This window comes from Bison bison, unplaced genomic scaffold, assembly GCF_000754665.1.
Source record: "Bison bison bison isolate TAMUID 2011002044 unplaced genomic scaffold, Bison_UMD1.0 scf7180017864490, whole genome shotgun sequence".
In the NCBI taxonomy this organism is placed as follows: domain Eukaryota; kingdom Metazoa; phylum Chordata; class Mammalia; order Artiodactyla; family Bovidae; genus Bison; species Bison bison.
Window position 1 is genome coordinate 8,588,261 of NW_011495049.1, and position 7,298 is coordinate 8,595,558.

A 7,298-nucleotide genomic window follows, 5' to 3' on the forward strand; every position below is an offset into this window, starting at 1 on the left:
CTGCAGCATGTCAGGCTTCCCTGTCCATCACCAACTCCCGGAGCTCACTCAAACTCATGTCCATTGAGTCAGTGATGCCATCCAGCCATCTCATCCTCTGTCGTCCCCTTCTCCTCTTGCCCCCAATCCCTCCCAGCATCAGAGTCTTTTCCAATGAGTCAACTCTTCACATGAGGTGGCCAAAGTACTGGAGTTTCAGCTTTAGCATCATTCCTTCCAAAGAAATCCCAGGGCTGGGATGGGATTGGTTGTATCTTTAGAATGGACTGGTTGTATCTCCTTGCAGTCTAAATAATTCCTCAAAACCAGAGGACCTGGTTTGTTGCAGTTTTTTTTTTTTTTTTTTTTTAATGAACTCTATGAGATGCTCCAGTAATACATGAACCATGAACTTCCAGATGTTCAAGCTGGTTTTAGAAAAGGCAGAGGAACCAGAGATCAAATTGCCAACATCCGCTGGATCATGGAAAAAGCAAGAGAGTTCCAGAAAAACATCTATTTCTGCTTTATTGACTATGCCAAAGCCTTTGACTGTGTGGATCACAATAAACTGTGGAAAATTCTGAAAGAGATGGGAATACCAGACCACCTGACCTGCCTCTTGAGAAACCTATATGCAGGTCAGGAAGCAACAGTTAGAACTGGACACAGAACAACAGAAAGTTTCCAAATAGGAAAAGGAGTATGTCAAGGCTGTATATTATCACCCTGCTTATTTAAATTATATGCAGAGTACATCATGAGAAGCACTGGGCTGCAAGAAGCACAAGCTAGAATCAAGATTGCTGGGAGAAATATCAATAACCTCAGATATGCAGATGACACCACCTTTATGGCAGAAAGTGAAGAGGAACTGAAAAGCCTCTTGATGAAGGTGACAGAGGAGAGTGAAAAAGTTGGCTTAAAGCTCAACATTCAGAAAATGAAGATCATGGTATCTGGTCCCATCACTTCATGGGAAATAGATGGAGAAACAGTGGAAACAGTGTCAGACTTTATTTTGGGGGGCTCCAAAATCACTGCAGATGGTGACTGCAGCCATTAAAAGATGCTTACTCCTTGGAAGGAAAGTTATGACCAACCTAGATAGAATATTCAAAAGCAGAGACATTACTTTGCCAACAAAGGTCCGTCTAGTCAAGGATATGGTTTTTCCAGTGGTCATGTATGATTGTGAGAGTTGGACTGTGAAGAAAACTGAGCGGCAAAAAATTGATCCTTTTGAACTGTGGTGTTGGAGAAGACTCTTGAGAGTCCCTTGGACTGCAAGGAGGTCCAACCAGTACATCCTAAAGGAGATCAGCCCTGGCTGTTCATTGGAAGGACTGATGCTAAAGCTGAAACTCCAGTACTTTGGCCACCTCATGCGAATAGTTGACTCATTGGAAAAGACTCTGATGCTGGGAGGGATTGGGGGCAGGAGGAGAAGGGGACAACAGAGGATGAGATGGCTGGATGGCATCATTGACTCAATGGACATGAGTTTGGGTAAACTCCGGGAGTTGGTGATGGACAGAGAGGCCTGGCGTGCTGCAGTTCATGGGGTCACAAAGAGTCAGACACAACTGAGTGACTGAACTGAATGGAACTGATCTGATGAGATGCTCTCTGATGAAAATGTCAAAAGAGAATATAGCAAGTTCTTCTTACTAGAAAACTATCTGAATGCATGTTGTTAGTAGGCATTACTTCTTCCTGCAGTCTTCATTGACTGCAATGGTAATCACCTGGAATTTATACTAATTCTGGTTTTAAGGCTTCCCATCTTAGAATATAGATAAGCCATTGGAACCACTGCTGAGAAAATAGATTAGTCCCAGTCCAACCAATCCAACCCAGAGGTAAACTATTATGGATTTGAATAACAGGGACAGGATAGAATTTCCTGACTCAGCTCGTATTTAAAAGAATGTGGGGTTTCAGCCTCCTTAAATTTCTCCCGATTAGTCTAAGAAATCCCTTGAGCTTATTTCCATATGTGGTCATGTAGGCAATACTCCTGGCCAATGGGTGGAGTCTTCTATGTTCTCTGGTACACACTTGGGGATTCTGTTCTCGTACCTCATGGTAGCCTCGCTTTCTCACCTTTTGTCTTCTCCTGTCTGTCTGGTATAGTAATGTTGAGCTCTCTGAACTCCATCTTATCGTCCATGATACAGTATGCCCCGTGGAATCCTAACTGACTCCAGATGTAGACCAAACAGACTAGTCCCGCTGCTGTGTGCTCTCCTGCTCTGCAACTTTGCTGGGTTCCCTAAGCGCTGGTCCCACACCCTGTTGGAGTGAAGTTCTGTCTCCTAACTCCGGACACACGGGCCCACGGTCACAAGGTTGGGCTGCCTCATGCTGTCAATACCATATAGTGACCTTAGTGAGACTGCGTGTTCCTTCCTGCTGGTGTGCTCTGTCTTTCAGAGGCTTCATCCTGTGGGACTCATGCAAACCAGAGGAAGAGGAAAGAACAAGAGGGCAGCACACACCTCAGCTGTGCCCACGTCATCGCCCATGGTCCACACTTGCGTGAATCACGTTTTTCTCTCCTCAGATCTCACATAGGGCTCTTCGTTTCCCCCAGGCAGACACTGTCTTTGAGGCCCTACCCATGGTGCTCAGACAGATGTGGATACATACAAAGCACATGGCTCATTTCCCTAAGTTGACGATGTTTCCTTCTAGAACAACAGAAGAATGCATGTAGTGTAAACAAGCTTCTCATTTCTACCAGAGTTCAAGACACAGAGAGGTTTTTTGTCCTGTAGTTAATTTCTTTCGGTTCATAGTTATCCACAAAACTTTTAGTCAGTAATAAGTCGTTCACAAACACAGTACCACATATGAGCCATGGAAGAGTGTAGTCACTGGTATGCTGGTAAAGTATCAGCAACCAGCTCTTGAGAGGGCAAAAACTCTGATTTGTAGCATTTGTTCATTTCCATGGTATAAATACTCCCACGAGTGCCACTTTGAAGCCACCAATGGGACATCACTGAAGGTGGAATTGGGAAGAGACATGCAGGATCACACCGTTATTATACTATTTTTACCATGCAGAATCAATAGTTATAACCTCAAGGGCATAGATATTTAATAAAATATAGTCAAATAATTAGGAAGTGGTGCATTTTGAGTATTTGTTACCTTTGCATTGAATATAATTTATTTAATTGTAAGCCTCTATAATATGACTTTTAAATAACGGCTATACTGAATAAGTGCTCACAAAATTCTTGAGAATTTAACAGTCAGTTCTCACAAGCCAGCACAGCCTGCTTCCAGCACTCCACTGGGTGTAATATAATGAGGCAAGTCTACTACTAATCTCCCAGCGCTGTGTAAGCTGGTGCTGCAGTTTGCTGTGAGAGAAAAACGGATGCATGTGAAATAAAAGCGTCTAGCATAACGCCTGGCACACAGGTGCTCAATAAATTCCGGGTGAATCCAGAATAGTCTCAGATGGTAGGAGAAGCAGGCATTAGTTTGGTGCACTGAAGCAGGTCAGAGCGTTCACCTTAATAATTCTGAGACTGTGTGCGTATTGTGTCCCACTCGGGGTGGATCAAACCCTGCAGTTAGAGACCCAGAAGGAAAAAGAGAGAGACCAAATGACATCATTTTACTTATGCGCCTCGAATGGTCCTCATTAAGTTGACTGCACAGACTATAAAGAGGGATTTTAAGAGCCTGGAAAAGTTGAAGGCAGACAATCCCTTGTTCAGAGGATGAAATGGGGGTAAACCATAACATATGTACCAAATAATATAGTCTTTGTTTTATGTAATAATTTATTTTCTTCTCTCTCCTTCCTGGATGTGGAAGAGACCTAACTCGAGGTCAGTTCTCGGTACCCTTGAAAGCTGAAGAAAGGGCAGGTCTGCTCCGACGGCTTCTCTGGCAGGCACACGGCTGGAGCCCGCTGCACAGTGGCAGCCTCGCCAGTTAAATTACGAGGGCTGCTTTGAAGAGAGGAGGTTTCGTGCTTTATGAGGCTGATAGCATTCAGTGTTTAAGCCATTAAATTTGCATCTGGGAAAGCCCTGGTCAGGAAGAGGTAAAAAGGTCAAGTTTTCATAATGGCTTTCAGAGTCAAAATGGTATCTTTCCTGAGGGGCTGGCTGGAAAACATTCAGCTTTTTGTTGTAATAGAGGTCTTGCTTAATTGAAAACCAGTGAGATAAAGAGATCTTTTAACAGGATGCTAATACTTAAACTCATTGACAGATATTTTCCTACTAATGATTGGAACTAGTGGCTAAATATAGGGCACTGCTGTGAACAGAATGAATCTCTGAGTTTAGTGTTGTGAGGATCTGTTCCCCTGAGCTCATCTTCATGGATATTGTCAAACTAAGCAGATAATTGCCACACCTCCCATGAACTTAATGCAGTGTGAAACGAGACCTAAAGTCAATTTTTCCAAATTGTTTTAGACGGAACCTCAGAATTTATTAGAGATTTTATAATATCATTCAGCCAATGACAGCTTGTTTTATTTATTTATTTTTGCTTTTTATGTAAAGCATTTAATCAGTACCTGAGAGTTTGAAAAGTTTGAAAATCTAGTCGCTCAGTCATGAGTGACCCCATGGATTGTAGACTACCAGGCTCCTCCGTCTATGGGATTTTCTAGGCAAGAGTACTGGAGTGGGTTGCCATTTCCTTCTCCAGGTGACAGCTTGTTTTAAAATGTTGTTTGCTATCCTAATAGTTCTTTATTCCATTTCTGTCAAGAACAGTCAATTCTGCAATAATGTTACACGTGCATGCCATACAACCACATGCTAGGCACAATCATTTCACAGAAGCCATAGAGCTTTGACACCAAACCTGTGCCCCAAAAGGCAAAATTGATTAATTGAACCTCATCAAAGTAAAAACCTTTTGATCTGTGAAAGACTCTGTTAGGAACATGGACTACAGACTACAAGGAAAAATTGCCATCCACTTAGTCGACAGAGGACTAGTATTGGGAATATATAAAGAAGATTAAAATTTTAACAGTCAAAAAGTAAACAAGTCAACTGAATTAGGAAATAAGCAAAAAACATGAAGAAACACTTCATGGAAGAGGGTATACAGATAGTAAATAAACACATGAAGAGATATTCAACATTAGCCCTTAGAGAAATGCAAATTGAAATCACAATAAGATATCCCACAACTGTCAGAATGGCTAAAATTAAAAATGTGATTAACAATTTAATAGCAGTATTCAATGCTCCAACAAGAATGTGGGAAAAAAGTGAAAGTGAAAGTTGCTCAGTCCTGTCCAACTCTTTGTAACTCACTAGGTATGAATGTCGGAGAAGGTGATGGCACCCCACTCCAGTACTCTTGCCTGGAAAATCCCATGGATGGAGGAGCCTCGTAGGCTGCAGTCCATGGGGTCGCTAAGAGTCAGGCACGACTGAGCGACTTCCCTTTCACTTTTCACTTTCATGCATTGGAGAAGGAAATGGCAACCCACTCCAGTGTCCTTCCCTGGAGAATCCCAGGGACGGGGGAGCCTGGTGGGCTGCCGTCTGTGGGGTCGCACAGAGTCGGACACGACTGAAGCGACTTAGCAGCAGAAGCAGCAGCAGCAGGTATGAATGTGGAGAAACTGGGAAACAGTTGGAAAATTTCTTAATAAAGTGGGCATGCAACTTACATACAGCCTAGAAATTGTACTCCTGGGCATTTAGCCCAGAGAAATAAAGACTTAGGTTCACACAAAAACCTTTATATGAATATTGATAGCACTTTTATTTGTAATAGCTCAAAACTGGGAACAACCCAGATGCTCTTCAAACCTGAATAGTTAAACTGCGGTACATCCGTATCATGGAAGGTTCCTCAGCAATAAAAAAGAACAAACTACAGATACATGCAACATGAATTGCTAGGGAATTACGCTAAGTGGAAAAACTCAATCCCCAGAAAGTGATATTTGGTAGATTCCATTTATATAACATCCTTAAAGTGACAAAACCACAGAAGTAGAGAACAGATTAGTAGTAGCTAGAAGTTAAAGATGAGAAGAGGGACCAAAAGGGAAATAGTAGTATTAATAAAGGCAACAGAGAAAATCCCTGCAGTAGTTAAATCATTCTCTATCTTGACTGTCTCAATAACAATCTCTTGGTTGTGATGTTATACTTTTGCACAATGTTTTCACTGGGGGAATGAATTGGGTAAAGGATACACTGGATATATCAATATTATTTCTTGCAACTCAAGTGAATCTACAATTATCTCTAAAGTTAAATGTTTAAAAAATTACAAAGGTTAAGGATACAACACTCAAAAATTTTCTCAACAACAGAGTGAAATAATAATAACCTTATAAAACTGGTAGCACAATTTTACACGTGTTAAATGGTTAAGAAATACATAAATACCATGCTAAACATGGCACTTTACCTTGACGAAGAGCTGAAGTTTGCACACAGAAGTGGGCATTGCAGGGGTTGCAGTTGTGTATTGCTGTGATGTGGTGGAAGGAGGGTTATTAGAAATGGGATGAAATACCCATTTCTAAATGGTTATTAGAAATACCAGATGCCTTGGTGTGGCTCATAGCACACCCAGTGGACTGAAGTAGCTGGTGATGGTTAAGAACGGAGATACGTGCACACGTGTGCTTCGTGTATTCCTGCTCTACTCATCTTTAAGTACAGTTTTCTGTGTTCACCTATGTTTCCTCATTCAAGATTACACATAAACATAAAATCTGTTGTGCTAAAATTGTTTCCTGATATATCATTGCTTTGAAACAAATTTGCATTTTTCAAAACAAGCATTAGAGCAGAACTGATTGTATATTCTGTATACAAAAGTGACAGAATGTCCAGATGATTACTGGAAAGGGAAGAAAATCCAATTTCAAATAATAGATAATGTCATCAAAAATTTCTGAGGTTTTGAGTCTGGATCCTACGTGAGTTCCCTTCTACACCTGGAAAGTATGTTAACATTCTGGCGAGATTTGGTTCTTTCTGCTTCCCCAATGTAAATTGATTGAGCTTAAAAATAAGTAAAACTTTCTAAGACTTCCCTGGTGGTACAGTGGGTAAGAATCTGCCTGCTAATGCAGGGGACCTGGGTTCGATCCCTGGTCTGGGAAGATTCCAGATGCCGTGGAGTAACCAAGTCCCTGTGCTACAACTTCCATGCCTGTGCTCTAGAGCTGGCATGTGACAACTGCTGAGCCCATGTGCTGCAACTGCTGAAGCCCATGAGTAGAGCCTGTGCTGCAACAGGAGAAACCACCTCAATGCAGAGTAGCCCCTGTTTGCTGCAACTAGAAAAAACCCGTGACA